The 18344-nt window shown below is 36.8% G+C and overlaps 1 protein-coding gene across 1 annotated transcript in view; it reads right to left on the reverse strand.

Annotated features, from left to right (window-relative positions):
- LOC134850944 (centrosomal protein of 164 kDa-like) overlaps positions 1-18344 on the reverse strand; it is a 556693-nt gene that overhangs the window by 489238 nt on the left and 49111 nt on the right. The gene's annotated exons all lie outside the window — the stretch shown is intronic.

The following is an 18344-nucleotide window of genomic DNA, read 5'->3' on the forward strand; positions in this document are numbered from 1 at the left end:
GACAAAAAAGGTAGGTGGCCTACTTGCATTTAGGTACCGAATCAATAAAGCCCATACGCATGTCTTATGTGCAGGAAAAAAAAGACTGCGAGGAACAGCTTTAGAATTCAGTTTGTGAAAATTTCTCGGTACCATAACGATGAAACTTCAGAAAAAATTAAAATAGTTAGAGGAACATAAATTTTCAGAAAAAAATAAATAACTTTGTTGACTGTTCTAATTTTATCAATTTGAGAAACTGATTGTCTATCTTCCAACACAATTACTTCCGTTACTTGCTCCAAATAAAATTGGAAAAAACATTTAAACCTTCTCCACTAACTGCCCAGCTGCGTCCTGTAGTAAAATTAATCCAATAACTGGGATATAGTATTTTTACAAGTCTTCCCCAAGGAGAGCTGAAAACACATCGTTAAAATGCATTGCTTTGATTACTCTAACATAAAGACACCAATGAAAGTTTGAATTTACTGAACCAAGTTCTTTTTAACGTCGAATAAATCCGAGCTCTCATCTGAAATTGATGAAAAAATATTTGGATTTGCCTGAAAATAACAGACAACAACTACGTTTGTATCCATTGCAAAAGCTTTTATTTATCAGAGATCAGAGCATTTTTGAAAATTTATCCCTGGATAAACTGGCTTCGATGAGATGGATTTACAAACGTTTCGGCTATAACTTCTATGTAATTGTAATGAGCAGTTTTCTTCCCAGATTTCATAGCAAAATTTGACAATTAGCTTCAGCTACTGCAATTCCTTTAGTGAACAGCAATCAACCAACAATTTTTAAACGATCATTTGGATCATCAGTAAACAATCATTTGGATAATTTGGATCAACATGTAAAAGTAGGTCTTCCTCGAATAAGTACAATTTCAAACGTTGGTTTTTGATAGTAAAAAGTTTTCATATACAAATCAATAGCAATAATCCCGTAGATTCAGATTGTTGTTCTGATTCCTAAGGAAATTGCTCTATCAGTGAACGGATGAAAATCAAATTTTTTCCGGAAATTTTTTGAAAATCATCCCATTGTAAAAGCAAGAAGTCACTTATTGTTAACAGACGACAATTTGAAATCCATCAATCAAAGATATAATCAAATTGTAAAGCGTTGTAAACCGTTAATTTTTTAGAATAAACTTCACATTTTGAAAATAGAGACTGTAATAGATAGTGTACTTATTTAAACTACCTTTTTGGTCTCCCCATCAGAGACTCATTCTCTGTCTTTGCTGCGTGCTCTGCTTTTTTTTAAAGTATCAAACAACCTACCTATGTTTAAATTAAGTTTTGAACTAAGATTGGTATCATGCACATTCAAATATGGACAATTTGTCTCAAACTCAAACTTAATAGTGTTTCCGTATAGTGAAGTATTGGGGAAAAATTGGGAATAGGCAGTGTAAGATCAAATAAACGTTTCCGAAACTGAGATTATGTCAAAAAGCTCTAATGAAGAATTTGTAAAAGCCCTCAAACGAAATTGTCTAACTTAAATCATTTCAATTTATATTGTCAGCGTCTTTGCAAGAGCAATATCTTTTCGACCTACCGTTTCGAGAAATTGATTTGTTCCACTAGTGTTACAATTTGATTTCTTCTTTCAACCTCCCAATTGCTTCCGAACAGTTTTTGTTTCAAAATCTCTCGCAAAATCTTTGAGTTTTTGCGTCCACTGAAAACTTCTTCAATCTCTAGAGCCTCAACCTCAAAGCAATTCTTTTTGCAGCCGGGACTGTGCTTTGAATAAGTAAAGGGTTTGCAGTAAAGGGATTTGTGCAACATCACCAGAACTGTTTTCATGTGGTCTTAGGTGTCCACAAGAAGTGGGAAAAAACCTGAATTTTGCGCTACCATTTTGCAGGAAGTTTTCATTAAAACTTACTATTCCAAGCTTTACAGAAGAAGAGAACAGCTGTTGTATTTACTACAGAAACAAAAGAAACTTCTGTTATCTATTACCTCTACTATCTACTAGTTCTACTCATTATTATGGAAAAATTCTTTCAACAGCTTTTTAAACTCTAGATATGTAAAGGACTGATGATTCAAGTATTGTCCTGCAGATGATATATCTTCGTTTTTTACTTTGGAGAAGAATGCAATACTTTATAAAAAAGAAGCTTATTGTACAACCGCTTATATCAAAGTTTATAGTATCACTACATATCATCAAGTAATGTACTTTTACAATATGGTAAGCTTATGCGGATAACGTGGTCCTTTTCTCTCATTTTAATCTAACACACGTCGGAATCTGCAATAAATCACAAACAAAGAAAAGACTCAAGTCGACGCCATAATTAGAAAATACCGACTGATCCTCAGGTAGTTGAACAGATATCTTCTGTATAATCTTATCTACTGATACATAATTTTCATAGTCAAATGCTTGTGAACGTAGCTGTTCTCGAACTAATTCAACCCCATTTCAATCTTCTTTTTGCCTTCGGCGATTTCTCTTCCATCTATGAAAATGAAATTACCCTCAGTAGTGCTGATCTTCCACACATACATGACGATAACGCTCATTGTCAGAAAATTCATGATATAACTCTTCAGATGAATAACAAGAAGCGCAGCTTGAACTTCACAAACTAAAATCGAAAAATCTTCAGGGGGGCTATTCTTGCTTCGGTGAAGAAGAGCGCAAATTGCAAGTACACAGCTATCAGTGAGGTTTTTCCAGTCGCGAAGGTATGTAATATATCAGTAAACATCCAATGAGCTTTCACCGAGTATTAGTAATTCAATCTCATCCACTGGAAATTCAAAATAGTGATTAGGGCTTGTTTGTTAACGTTAGACAAACTTGAGAACCATTAAATGAATCTGCGGTAAAACTCGTTTGACAATGGATCGCCCCACTGCATATCAACTAACTGCCAGATACACTCAAAAATTGAGCCTGCTCAGACGACAAAAAACTTTGCACTGATTGCTGTGTAACTCAAATTTAGAGTTCGCGAGTGACTCTTCTGCTTACAACCAACGTACTGTGACGTGCTTCGATCGAATAAGGATAACTTGCAAAGCGGTTTTCGGAGTTTTCGGTGAGGTATGGATTACTTTAGCGTTTCTAACTCTGGCTTTAGCAGGTTTTAGTCTTGTTTCCGGACTTTTAATGAGCCCATGATTAATATCCGTGTTAAATTTAATCAGCGCGGCATAAACAGAATTGATCGATGGCTGTTTGACAGGGAGCGTAATTTGCGCTAGTCGGATAATGCTTGCCCTGAACTTATGCCTGGTATCAGGAATCTCATTGATATCTTATCTGTAGTCGATTTGGCGCAAAAAATACAAAAAAACGTATCAAGAAGTTCTAAGTTGACCTGCGAAAATCTCCTTCGACTCCAGTGGACCCTGTCTTTTTGTAATTTTGGGAAGCGTATTAAGACAAATTAAAGGTTGTGCAGCAATTTGCGACCAACAGGAGGGGGTTCGCAGAGACTTTGAATTTTATATAAAATCCTCTGCTCACGCTCAGCGTATCGGTGAACTGGTCGCATTTGATACCAAGAGCAGTTAATTTATCCGATCTGCAATCCTTCGATGTCGGCGGATACTGCGTATTTTTTTTTCGGAAGCAAATCTAGACAAAAAAATTGTTTTGCAAAATTTCGAGACCGACAATGCAATAGTCACGTAGATTTTGAATTTGTTACTATTTCCTGTCCTTAAAATCAACCTTTCGGTGACGTGGTCCCAATTGAGACCAATAGCACTCTGGTAACCATATTTAGATAAACATTCCGTCGACGTCTGCATATATTTCGCTTCTTAGGTCTCGAATGCGCCTTAAGGCAAACAATAGGCTTTGCTGAAGATAGTGTACGACAATAATCGAGTAAGAGAGACTTTGGATTTGCAATTATTTAACTTCTCTGCTCCTAATCAACATATTGGTTAGTTTGTTAATCCCTATTTTTGACAATCGAAAGGAAAAAATAGATTATGAATATAATATTTCAGCTGAGAGTTTTGTTTATTCGTACAGTTAATGAATCCTTTGAACCATCCGACGCTGGATTTCTCGTGCACCGGTATAGTGAAACCGAATTGGAGGAAGGTTTAATTGACTTTGAAACATTGTCTATTAACTCGGAGTCAGACTCTCCCTACTGCCTTCGGCAAATCTTCTTTTTGCCTTCGGCGATTTCTCTTCCATCTATGAAAATGAATTTACCCTCAGTAGTGCTGATCTTCCACACATACATGACGATAACGCTCATTGTCAGAAAATTCATGATATAACTCTTCAGATGAATAACAAGAAGCGCAGCTTGAACTTCACAAATTAAAATCGAAAAATCTTCAGGAGGGCTATTCTTGCTTCGGTGACGAAGAGCGCAAATTGCAAGTACACAGCTATCAGTGAGGTTTTTCCAGTCGCGAAGGTATGTAATATATCAGTAAACATCCAATGAGCTTTCACCGAGTATGAGTAATTCAATCTCATCCATTGGAAATTCAAAATAGTGATTAGGGCTTGTTTGTTAACGTTAGACAAACTTGAGAACCAATAAATGAATCTGCGGTAAAACTCGTTTGACAATGGATCGCCCCACTGCATATCAACTAACTGCCAGATACACTCAAAAATTGAGCCTGCTCAGACGACAAAAAACTTTGCACTGATTGCTGTGTAACTCAAATTTAGAGTTCGCGAGTGACTCTTCTGCTTACAACCAACGTACTGTGACGTGCTTCGATCGAATAAGGATAACTTGCAAAGCGGTTTTCGGAGTTTTCGGTGAGGTATGGATTACTTTAGCGTTTCTAACTCTGGCTTTAGCAGGTTTTAGTCTTGTTTCCGGACTTTTAATGAGCCCATGATTAATATCCATGTTAAATTTAATCAGCGCGGCATAAACAGAATTGATCGATGGCTGTTTGACAGGGAGCGTAATTTGCGCTAGTCGGATAATGCTTGCCCTGAACTTATGCCTGGTATCAGGAATCTCATTGATATCTTATCTGTAGTCGATTTGGCGCAAAAAATACAAAAAAAGTGTATCAAGAAGTTCTAAGTTGACCTGCGAAAATCTCCTTCGACTCCAGTGGACCCTGTCTTTTTGTAATTTTGGGAAGCGTATTAAGACAAATTAAAGGTTGTGCAGCAATTTGGGACCAACAGGAGGGGGTTCGCAGAGACTTTGAATTTTATATAAAATCCTCTGCTCACGCTCAGCGTATCGGTGAACTGGTCGCATTTGATACCAAGAGCAGTTAATTTATCCGATCTGCAATCCTTCGATGTCGGCGGATACTGCGTATTTTTTTTTCGGAAGCAAATCTAGACAAAAAAATTGTTTTGCAAAATTTCGAGACCGACAATGCAATAGTCACGTAGATTTTGAATTTGTTACTATTTCCTGTCCTTAAAATCAACCTTTCGGTGACGTGGTCCCAATTGAGACCAATAGCACTCTGGTAACCATATTTAGATAAACATTCCGTCGACGTCTGCATATATTTCGCTTCTTAGGTCTCGAATGCGCCTTAAGGCAAACAATAGGCTTTGCTGAAGATAGTGTACGACAATAATCGAGTAAGAGAGACTTTGGATTTGCAATTATTTAACTTCTCTGCTCCTAATCAACATATTGGTTAGTTTGTTAATCCCTATTTTTGACAATCGAAAGGAAAAAATAGATTATGAATATAATATTTCAGCTGAGAGTTTTGTTTATTCGTACAGTTAATGAATCCTTTGAACCATCCGACGCTGGATTTCTCGTGCACCGGTATAGTGAAACCGAATTGGAGGAAGGTTTAATTGACTTTGAAACATTGTCTATTAACTCGGAGTCAGACTCTCCCTACTGCCTTCGGCAAATCTTCTTTTTGCCTTCGGCGATTTCTCTTCCATCTATGAAAATGAATTTACCCTCAGTAGTGCTGATCTTCCACACATACATGACGATAACGCTCATTGTCAGAAAATTCATGATATAACTCTTCAGATGAATAACAAGAAGCGCAGCTTGAACTTCACAAATTAAAATCGAAAAATCTTCAGGAGGGCTATTCTTGCTTCGGTGACGAAGAGCGCAAATTGCAAGTACACAGCTATCAGTGAGGTTTTTCCAGTCGCGAAGGTATGTAATATATCAGTAAACATCCAATGAGCTTTCACCGAGTATGAGTAATTCAATCTCATCCACTGGAAATTCAAAATAGTGATTAGGGCTTGTTTGTTAACGTTAGACAAACTTGAGAACCAATAAATGAATCTGCGGTAAAACTCGTTTGACAATGGATCGCCCCACTGCATATCAACTAACTGCCAGATACACTCAAAAATTGAGCCTGCTCAGACGACAAAAAACTTTGCACTGATTGCTGTGTAACTCAAATTTAGAGTTCGCGAGTGACTCTTCTGCTTACAACCAACGTACTGTGACGTGCTTCGATCGAATAAGGATAACTTGCAAAGCGGTTTTCGGAGTTTTCGGTGAGGTATGGATTACTTTAGCGTTTCTAACTCTGGCTTTAGCAGGTTTTAGTCTTGTTTCCGGACTTTTAATGAGCCCATGATTAATATCCATGTTAAATTTAATCAGCGCGGCATAAACAGAATTGATCGATGGCTGTTTGACAGGGAGCGTAATTTGCGCTAGTCGGATAATGCTTGCCCTGAACTTATGCCTGGTATCAGGAATCTCATTGATATCTTATCTGTAGTCGATTTGGCGCAAAAAATACAAAAAAAGTGTATCAAGAAGTTCTAAGTTGACCTGCGAAAATCTCCTTCGACTCCAGTGGACCCTGTCTTTTTGTAATTTTGGGAAGCGTATTAAGACAAATTAAAGGTTGTGCAGCAATTTGGGACCAACAGGAGGGGGTTCGCAGAGACTTTGAATTTTATATAAAATCCTCTGCTCACGCTCAGCGTATCGGTGAACTGGTCGCATTTGATACCATGAGCAGTTAATTTATCCGATCTGCAATCCTTCGATGTCGGCGGATACTGCGTATTTTTTTTTCGGAAGCAAATCAAGACAAAAAATTTGTTTTGCGAAATTTCGAGACCGACAAGGCAATAGTCACGTAGATTTTGAATTTGTTACTACTTCCTGTCCTTAAAATCAACCTATCGGTGACGTGGTCCCAATTGAGACGAATAGCACTCTGGTAACCATATTTAGATAAACATTCCGTCGACGTCTGCATATATTTCGCTTCTTAGGTCTCGAATGCGCCTTAAGGCAAACAATAGGCTTTGCTGAAGATAGTGTACGACAATAATCGAGTAAGAGAGACTTTGGGTTTGCAATTATTTAACTTCTCTGCTCCTAATCAACATATCGGTTAGTTTGTTAATCCCTATTTTTGACAATCGAAAGGAAAAAATAGATTATGAATATAATATTTCAGCTGAGAGTTTTGTTTATTTGTACAGTTAATGAATCCTTTGAACCATCCGACGCTGGATTTCTCGTGCACCGGTATAGTGAAACCGAATTAGAGGAAGGTTTAATTGACTTTGAAACATTGTCTATTAACTCGGAGTCAGACTCTCCCTACTGTGAGCTCATCGATGATCAGGCAGTAGACGGTGAAAAGTCGGAAGGAGAAGAAACGACATACCAACACCCCAAAAAAGAGCTATTTTAATCGATAGCGATGAAAACTAATAGAAGTGATTTGGATACTACTTTGGTTGACTTTTACTTACCAACCTCTCCCCACTCGCAACAGATCATATAAAATCTTTTTTTTTCTGATGTATACTGAAATCAACCCCTCATTTCATTGCGATGCTTGGTAACTTTATGTGAAATAAAGTAAACTCCCCTCATTTCATTTAGTATGAAGACTTACTCTGAAAAACTTCAAAAAACATTTCGAGTCTAAATTCTTCATAGTTATTTTCGAAAACTTTAGTTTAAAGCAGCCGTTAGAGTTGAAATATTTCATAAATCAAAACTTTGTAGCGCTTAAAACTTGTATTTCTGAAAGCTGATATGCAGTTTTTTGCTATAGAATCTCAGGTTTATTATGTTTTTGACATTGAGGCGTAAAAAACTAGGGGCAATTTGGGTCGAGTTGAGTTGATATAGAGTTGTGATAACAAAATTTCCTTAATTTCACAGCGTGTTTGTAATCTAAGCTAATTTGAATGCAAAGCTGAAATGGTTTTTCGAAAAGGCTTTTGCTCTGTTGGTGGTATAAACGATTTTGAACGTATGCTGTTTTATAGTTTTACCGGCAAAAGCAAATTTTTTAACTGAATTTTACTACCATTGGTAAATGTTTTAGAGGATGTAAGGATAGGTCACTCATGTGTGAGAACAAAGCGAGAAAGTGGAAGCAAAACATTTAATCATTTAACCATTTTGTAATACAAAACGGGGGGAACTGGAAAAGGGACAAATTTATTCTGCTGTGTTTTCAATGGGTAGGGACAGTTTTGTCCCCCTATGTTTGCAACGGATAGGGACAATTTCGTCCCCCTGTATTAGCAAGGGTAGGGACATTTCCCTACCCAGTGTGAGCAAAAGGGGACAAAACTGTGATCATCCCATTGTAATGACGAGGTATACAATTACTTCTTGTAACTGAAATGAAATTTTTTTCGAATCATTTTTTTTAGTTTGAATTAACAATGGAATGACTTCTGAAAAAATACTGTGCTGATTCGGCAACAGTGTTTTTTTAGGGTTACTGAAATCTCGTAAACCCACGGATTAAAAGATAGGGTATAACAATTCTGAGAGAGTTGAGCTGCTCGACCTATGTTTCGACTTTGAAAGTCGAGCAACTGCAACTTTGCGACTGAAACTTTGCGGTCAAGAAGCATTTTTGAGTCAAGCACCACAAAGACAATACATACCCATTTTCCGTCAACAAAGTCAAAACATAGGTCGTGAAATTCTGAACATATGTCAAGAAAGTCAAAACAAAATCCAGTTTCGCTCAAACTGCAATAAGTAGAATAAAAGTATACAAGAAATTTATTATATTGAAAATCAAAACGGATTTCAATCAACATTTTTGGTTTTGAGATGGATGAAAAATAAAAGGAAAAGTTTTCGTTCGTATCTATGCGAGTTCAAAAAAACTTTTAAAAAATTAATTGAGAAAGTCGAAACTTATCATTTTTTGGTCAAAAAAGTCGGAATAAATCTATGCAGAGTCAAACAAACAAATTCAAGTTTTCATTTTTTTTAAAAATTGTTGTTCGAGAAAGTCGAGAAAAATGAACTATATTGGTTTTGTGTCGAGAAAATGGAAACATATCTGTGCGGGGTCGACCAACGAAGTTCTGAAAATTGTCGGTCAACAAGTCGAATTATATCTGAACAGCGTCGAGCAAAGTCGAAAATTTTAGTTGGGTCGAGAAAGTCGAAACAAACCAAAACTTGGATGTCAAAGTCGAAACACACCAAAAATTGGCCGCGAAAGTCGACACATGCCGATTTTTGGCCAAGAAAGTCGAAACATGAATCGAGCTCTCGACCCGGGAAGTTAGAAAAGTGTGTTCGGTGAGGTTTATATCTCCAGAAAAGTTTCAATTTTTTAAGTGGTTTATTTTTCTCTGAACTTTTTAAAACCATTTGAATGCTAAGTACTACCTGAGAATTAAAAAAAACTGTTTCAAATAAACCAAGCTAGGTTTTTGCTGTTAATATTAGGTTAAAAGGTAATGAAGAAATAGCTTTTCACTTGGCATCATATGGAGGAAGTTTACCAAATTTATGAAAACAGAATTTTTTTTTCCAGTTGGTGAGTTTCAGTTGATGTTTTTTTTAAACAAAGGTCGTTACAGCACATTTGGAACATTGCCTAGATAGGAGCAGTCTTGTTTGTTGCCTGAGTACGTATTCAAGGTTTCTGGAATTATATCAGCTAAAAAATGAGACTTTCTCGCCAATTATGAAAAAAAGGGTAACAGAAAAAGAATTACATAAAGTTGAGAATTGATTTCTCAAAAAACGGAAAAACCATAACGAATTGCACAGGAAAGAAAAACAAAATTGTTCATCGAACAGATCTGACACATTGTGGGTTTTTTCACTTAACACAGAGGGAAAAAATTGTCAGTGCACATCATTTCTAACAAAATTTTGATTGCAAACCGATTTGCAACTAAGTTTTTTAAACAAGTTTTTTTTGTATGTTTCAGTTGATTTGCATATACAAATAAAACAATTTAGATGAGAATCAAACACACGCTTAACACTCCGGAAGGTAATTTTTATACACTCTTTTATATAGCTTGAAATGACTAACAAGTACGCTACATTTGTACTTATAACTGTATGTATTTACTTTAGCTAGTGTAGTAGTAAAATCCTTCGTCCCAAAAGAGCGAGAACTGGAACCAGCTTCACGAACAGTAAGGTTTAGTTTTCGGAACAGAGAACGTTATTTTTTCTGCAGTTTAGCGACGTTAAACGCGCTAACCCCTAAGATGATTCAATTCTACCACTCACATTAAGTGTCCCGTTCTTCAAATATTTTGGGTAAGGCTGTGCCACTTAATTCTCTTATTAAGAGTAGGAACAAACTCACTCGAATATCGCTGCCAGATTAAGTTTACGTAAGACTGCGCACATGCATCGCGCTTTGAGTGGAAACAACTTTCACTCGATTGTAAGGACGGAAACATCAAGTTGCGCTGAACCAGTAAAAGTTGATTTGGCGTCAAAACCAGACGATTTGGATTGTCTGAATCGGCAGCACGGCAGCATTGTCAGAACAGGCAGCTTTGTCGAGAGGACTGGTGATGAGCGAACTTTCGTTTAAGCACATGTTAGTGTTCAAAACCCTGTCAGTCAGTTTTCTTGGCTCTAACCTCTTCATGTGGGGCGCTCTATAGATCAAATTCAATCCTTTGAGATGGAGCGACTATGGAGCTTCTGAAACTTTTGGTGCGAAAAACAATTCTTTTTCAGCTCGTAAAAGTTCGAGTCATTGTCCGACCAAATTACCAAGGCTCTTACTCGCCTTGAGATAAAGCGCTTAATAGCCATCACACATGAACTTCTGCCCATGGGCGGAACCAACTTCATTTGAATTGTGAGGGTCGTCAAACAAATACAAAAAACAAGCATGTTTTCAAGATGAGTAGTATATGTTGGAGCTGAACTTGGAAGGGGGAGCTGAGCTTGGAGCTTTACAAGTATTAGGATATGTTTTTGGGTTCTCCTTCAGCCAATCTGTGTATGAAAATTGAGCATAGAGTTAAGATTGGGAACAGAATTGGTAAGTTTCAGTTTTTTTCCTTCATGTTTTCTGTAAAACTTTCAAAAAAATAAAATTTGATCCAAGTTGAGCTGGATGCTTTTTGTCAGCTGATTCTAAGCTAAAACCTACTTAAACATCGATAGAAACATCATTTTTTTCGAAAAAAAAATTAACTTACAAGGAAAATATATAAATTTTTGTAAAATAACTTGCATCGTATCATAATTTTTTTCAATAATTCTCAAAGAACTGCAGTTTTACATATAATTACTTATAAATTTCAAAACATGAAAATCTTGATTATTATTAGAGTTGGAAAAATTTGGAAACATTTAAATTGAAGAATTGCTGAATAAGTTGCGTTAATCTTCTCACACTTTATCAGTTTTTTTTAGTTTTCCGGCAAACTATTACCAATGATTTTTGACAGAAAAGACTAAAATTATCTACCCAACAAGTCAGCAAGGTGATCGTTTGTTTTCAATCGAGAAATCAAGATCCAGTGGTGCCCTCTATTTTTGCTTGAAGTTGAGTTGATAGTTTCAAAAAGGTATTTTTTAGAGAAGTAACTTTATCAGAGGGATGAGATCCCATGTACTCAAATCAGAGCTCAAGATTTTCCTCAAAAGCTTGCACATGCAAAAATTATCCATCTTTGCACTTCTTACGTGATTTTCATCTGAAAACAAAAAACGATAATTTCATGATATGATTTAGGACAAAAAAGGTAGGTGGCCTACTCGCATTTAGGTACCGAATCAAAAAAGCCCATACGCATGTCTTATGTGCAGGAAAAAAAAGACTGCGAGGAACAGCTTTAGAATTCAGTTTGTGAAAATTTCTCGGTACCATAACGATGAAACTTCAGAAAAAATTAAAATAGTTAGAGGAACATAAATTTTCAGAAAAAAAATATATAACTTTGTTGACTGTTCCAATTTTATCAATTTGAGAAACTGATTGTCTACCTTCCAACACAATTACTTCCGTTACTTGCTCCAAATAAAATTGGAAAAAACATTTAAACCTTCTCCACTAACTGCCCAGCTGCGTCCTGTAGTAAAATTAATCCAATAACTGGGATATAGTATTTTTACAAGTCTTCCCCAAGGAGAGCTGAAAACACATCGTTAAAATGCATTGCTTTGATTACTCTAACATAAAGACACCAATGAAAGTTTGAATTTACTGAACCAAATTCTTTTTAACGTTTAATAAATCCGAGCTCTCATCTGAAATTGATGCAAAAATATTTGGATTTGCCTGAAAATAACAGACAACAACTACGTTTGTATCCATTGCAAAAGCTTTTATTTATCAGAGATCAGAGCAACTTTAAAAATTTATCCCTGGATAAAGTGGCTTCGATGAGATGGATTTACAAACGTTTCGACTATAACTTCTATGTAATTGTAATGAGCAGGTTTTCTTCCCAGATTTCATAGCAAAATTTGACAATTAGCTTCAGCTACTGCAATTCCTTTAGTGAACAGCAATCAATCAACAATTTTTGAACGATCATTTGGATCATCAGTAAACAATCATTTGGATAATTTGGATCAACATGTAAAAGTAGGTATTCCTCGAATAAGTACAATTTCAAACGTTGCTTTTTGATAGTAAAAAGTTTTCATATACAAATCAATAGCAATAATCCCGTAGATTCAGATTGTTGTTCTGGTTCCTAAGGAAATTGCTCTATCAGTGAACGGATGAAAATCAAATTTTTTCCGAAAAATATTTGAAAATCATCCCATTGTAAAAGCAAGAAGTCACTTATTGTTCACAGACGACAATTTGAAATCCTTCAATCAAAGATATAATCAAATTGTAAAGCGTTGTAAACCGTTAATTTTTTAGAATAAACTTCACAGTTTAAAAATAGAGACTGTAATAGATAGTGTACTTAATTAAACTACTTTTTTGGTCTCCCCATTAGAGCCTCATCCTCTGTCTTTGCTGCGTGCTCTGCTTTTTTTTAAGTATCAAACAACCTACCTTGTTTAAATTAAGTTTTGAACTAAGATTGGTATCATGCACATTCAAATATGGACAATTTGTCTCAAATTCAAACTTAATAGTGTTTCCGTATAGTGAAGTATTGGGGGAAAAATTGGGAATAGGCAGTGTAAGATCAAATAAACGTTTCCGAAACTGAGATTATGTCAAAAAGCTCTAATGAAGAATTTGTAAAAGCCCTCAAACGAAATTGTCTAACTTAAATCATTTCAATTTATATTGTCAGCGTCTTTGCAAGAGCAATATCTTTTCGACCTACCGTTTCGAGAAATTGATGTGTTCCACTAGTGTTACAATTTGATTTCTTCTTTCAACCTCCCAATTGCTTCCGAACAGTTTTTGTTTCAAAATCTCTCGCAAAATCTTTGAGTTTTTGCGTCCACTAAAAACTTCTTCAATCTCTAGAGCCTCAACCTCAAAGCAATTCTTTTTGCAGCCGGGACTGTGCTTTGAATAAGTAAAGGGTTTGCAGTAAAGGGATTTGTGCAACATCACCAGAACTGTTTTCATGTGGTCTTAGGTGTCCACAAGAAGTGGGAAAAAACCTGAATTTTGCGCTACCATTTTGCAGGAAGTTTTCATTAAAACTTACTATTCCAAGCTTTACGGAAGAAGAGAACAGCTGTTGTATTTACTACAGAAACAAAAGAAACTTCTGTTATCTATTACCTCTACTATCTACTAGTTCTACTCATTATTATGGAAAAATTCTTTCAACAGCTTTTTAAACTCTAGATATGTAAAGGACTGATGATTCAAGTATTGTCCTGCAGATGATATATCTTCGTTTTTTACTTTGGAGAAGAATGCAATACTTTATAAAAAAGAAGCTTATTGTACAACCGCTTATATCAAAGTTTATAGTATCACTACATATCATCAAGTAATGTACTTTTACAATATGGTAAGCTTATGCGGATAACGTGGTCCTTTTCTCTCATTTTAATCTAACACACGTCGGAATCTGCAATAAATCACAAACAAAGAAAAGACTCAAGTCGACGCCATAATTAGAAAATACCGACTGATCCTCAGGTAGTTGAACAGATATCTTCTGTATAATCTTATCTACTGATACATAATTTTCATAGTCAAATGCTTGTGAACGTAGCTGTTCTCGAACTAATTCAACCCCATTTCAATCTTCTTTTTGCCTTCGGCGATTTCTCTTCCATCTATGAAAATGAATTTACCCTTAGTAGTGCTGATCTTCCACACATACATGACGATAACGCTCATTGTCAGAAAATTCTTGATATAACTCTTTAGATGAATAACAAGAAGCGCAGCTTGAACTTCACAAATTAAAATCGAAAAATCTTCAGGGGGGCTATTCTTGCTTTGGTGAAGACGAGCGCAAATTGCAAGTACACAGCTATCAGTGAGGTTTTTCCAGTCGCGAAGGTATGTAATATATCAGTAAACATCCAATGAGCTTTCACCGAGTATTAGTAATTCAATCTCATCCACTGGAAATTCAAAATAGTGATTAGGGCTTGTTTGTTAACGTTAGACAAACTTGAGAACCATTCAATGAATCTGCGGTAAAACTCGTTTGACAATGGATCGCCCCACTGCATATCAACTAACTGCCAGATACACTCCAAAATTGAGCGTGCTCAGACGACAAAAAACTTTGCACTGATTGCTGTGTAACACAAATTTAGAGTTCGCGGGTGACTCTTCTGCTTACAACCAACGTACAGTGACGTGCTTCGATCGAATAAGGATAACTTGCAAAGCGGTTTTCTGAGTTTTCGGTGAGGTATGGATTACTTTAGCGTTTCTAACTCTGGCTTTAGCAGGTTTTAGTCTTGTTTCCGTACTTTTAATGAGCCCATAATTAATATCCATGTTAAATTTAATCAGCGCGGCATAAATAGAATTGATCGATGGCTGTTTGACAGGGAGCGTAATTTGCGCTAGTCGGATAATGCTTGCCCTGAACTTATGCCTGGTATCAGGAATCTCATTGATATCTTATCTGTAGTCGATTTGCCGCAAAAAATACAAAAAAAGTGTATCAAGAAGTTCTAAGTTGACCTGCGAAAATCTCCTTCGACTCCAGTGGACCCTGTCTGTTTGTAATTTTGGGAAGTGTATAAAGACAAATTAAAGGTTGTGCAGCAATTTGGGACCAACCAACAGGAGGGGGTTCGCAGAGACTTTGAATTTTATATAAAATCCTCTGCTCACGCTCAGCGTATCGGTGAACTGGTCGCATTTGATACCAAGAGCAGTTAATTTATCCGATCTGCAATCCTTCGATGTCGGCGGATACTGCGTATTTTTTTTTTCGGAAGCAAATCAAGACAAAAAATTTGTTTTGCAAAATTTCGAGACCGACAAGGCAATAGTCATGTAGATTTTTAATTTGTTACTACTTCCTGTCCTTAAAATTAACCTATCGGTGACGTGGTCCCAATTGAGACCAATAGCACTCTGGTAACCATATTTAGATAAACATTCCGTCGACGTCTGCGTATATTTTGCTTCTTAGGTCTCGAATGCGCCTTAAGGCAAATAATAGGCTTTGCTGAAGATAGTGTACGACAATAATGGAGTAACAGAGACTTTGAGTTTGCAATTATTTAACTTCTCTGCTAACAATCAACATATCGGTGACCTCATCTCATTTGAGATTAATTGCAACCTAGTAACTATATCCAAATAGAACATTCCTTCGATGTCTGAGAACATTGCGAATTGGAGCTCTCGGAGGTGTATCAGAACAAGTATCAGGTTTTGCAAAAGGTTGGGATCGACAAGAACAAGGTAACAAACATCTTGATTTTGTGACGAGCGACGATCGAATCAATGACACGGTCCCAAATGAGGCTGATCGCAATATAGTTACCCGACTTGCATAAACAATTCTTCGATGTCCGCGAATATTGCGTTTTTGAGCTGCGGAAGCACATTAGGACAAATAAAAGGTTTCGCAAAAAATCGCGATTGACAACAAGGGTTAACAGAGAATTTGATTTAGAAATTAACTGTTCTGCCTGCAACCAGCGTATCGGTGACGTGATCTAATTGATACCAATCGCAGTATAATGACCCGACCTGCAAAAACAATTCTTTGATGTCGGCGGATTCTGTGTATATAAGCCCTTGGAAGCGCAGTAAGAAAAGTAACAGGCTCTGCAGCGGATTGGAACCGACGAGAAGGGGTTAACAGAGACTTTAAAATCAGATTAACTCCCCTGCTCACCATAAGCGTATTGGTGACCTGGTCCCGTTTGCGACTGATTGCAATTTAGTAATCTGTCGTGCAAAAACAATCCTTCTGTGGCAGAGAATACTGCGAGGTTGAGCTCTCGGAAGCGTATTAAGAGATAACTAACAGGTTTTGAAGCAGATTGATAACAACAAAAAAGGTTAACAGAGCTTTTGAACTTGAGGTTAACTCCTCTGCTCATCCTAAAGGTATTTGTGACCTGGTCCGGTTTGATACATATGTCAATTTAGTTATGCGACCTGGAAGACAAACCTTCGATGTCGGCAGATCGTCCGTATTTATAATCTCGGAAGTGCATCAAGACAAAAAAGTGTTTTGCAAAAGATTGAGACCGACAAAAAGCGAGTACCAAAGATGTCGAGTTTAAGATTATAACTTCTTCTCAGCACCAACGTATCGGTGACGTGGTCCCAATTAAGATCGATCGAAATCCATTAATTGTACCTAGATGAACATTCCTTAGTGAGTTTTTTAGCACGTCAGAAGCTTGAAATTGATAGGAAAATTGTTTCATTTAGCTCAGTCAGAGTCGTTTCCAAGCGACAGTAAAGCTCTAAGTAGCGATCAGCCCGTCAGAAGTCTAGCTGAATAACTTCTTTCTCGCCATTTAATGGTTGCAAGGGTATCGTGTGTTCCACAGGCCGTTTCAGCCTGCTCACTGCCGTCGACTTCGAGTCCAAGCATCCAATTTTCTCGTCTTCCTATTTCAAATGCATCACCATCAGTGAGTTGATCGTCTTCGGGCAGTTATACAAATTGAGTACGCTCTCTTGAGATTTCGTGGTGATCTCCGATGTAGAATTGGATGTATAAATCATTTCGTCTATGGACACAAGTTCCTGCGTCATGAGGATCGACGTCTGCAATGCTAGATGCCGAACGCGCACTGTTATCTGCTCTGATAACGGAACTTATTTTGTAGGCTCGGCAAAAGACCATGTTTTGGTCATCTAGAACTGGAATTAGCCTGCTACGGTGATACTCGTTCGTAAAGGAATAACTTGGAAGTTTATTCCAACCAATACTCCATTTTTTATTCAGTTTTAGGCTTGAGATAACTAACAGACAAGATCTTCCAAAGCACGTTTTGCACTGTAGAGCTATCGCTTAATGCTCCTCCGTTAAAACCGTAAGTTCCGACGCTAACGATCTCGAAGCGCTGACACCGAACCGTTATTTGTTCTTAGGAAAAGGCTGCGTTACGTGAGCTGATACGATTTGATGAGATTTTGATTACCGTAAGCGATACGCACGTGCTCATTCGTATGAAAAAGCAGTTTGTACCTGTTGGCTCAGAAAATATGTGCCAACATTGAATAAACGTAAAAAATTGCACAATCCATCAGAAGTTGGCGATGTTGTGTTGATAATAGATGATGTCAGTCCCCGTGGTCATTACACATTGATTGGCCAGAATTATAATTTTGGATCTCAGCAATGTTGACGTTGCGCGATCCGCTGTTGTACGAGCATCAATAGGCGTGGCCACTCGACCGACAGTAAAACTCGCAAACGTTTTAGCAAACATTTAGGAAAGGAAGATGCCAGCGCTAGCTAACTCAAACTATTCATGATTAGATTGGTTAAACTTAAGTCATTTCGTGTACAAATTTTGGGTCATTTTTTCAGAAACAAAAAATTCTAAAACAAAAAAAAATATTTTAACTATCGTTACTTAAACTTGAACTACTTTAGGTCTAGTTTCTGTTTTTATTCAAATAGTTTTAGATGGTGAAAAGATTTTTATTTAGTTTTCTAAAGATTTTTGCTGAAAACTGAACCAAAAATTTGTACGAAATGAGTTGAATTAATAAATTCACTCAATTTTTCAACAACCGTTTATCCTTGTCAGGAATAGCCAGAAAGGCACGTAAAAC

The sequence above is a fragment of the Symsagittifera roscoffensis genome, chromosome 7, assembly GCF_963678635.1.
Source record: "Symsagittifera roscoffensis chromosome 7, txSymRosc1.1, whole genome shotgun sequence".
In the NCBI taxonomy this organism is placed as follows: Eukaryota; Metazoa; Xenacoelomorpha; order Acoela; family Convolutidae; genus Symsagittifera; species Symsagittifera roscoffensis.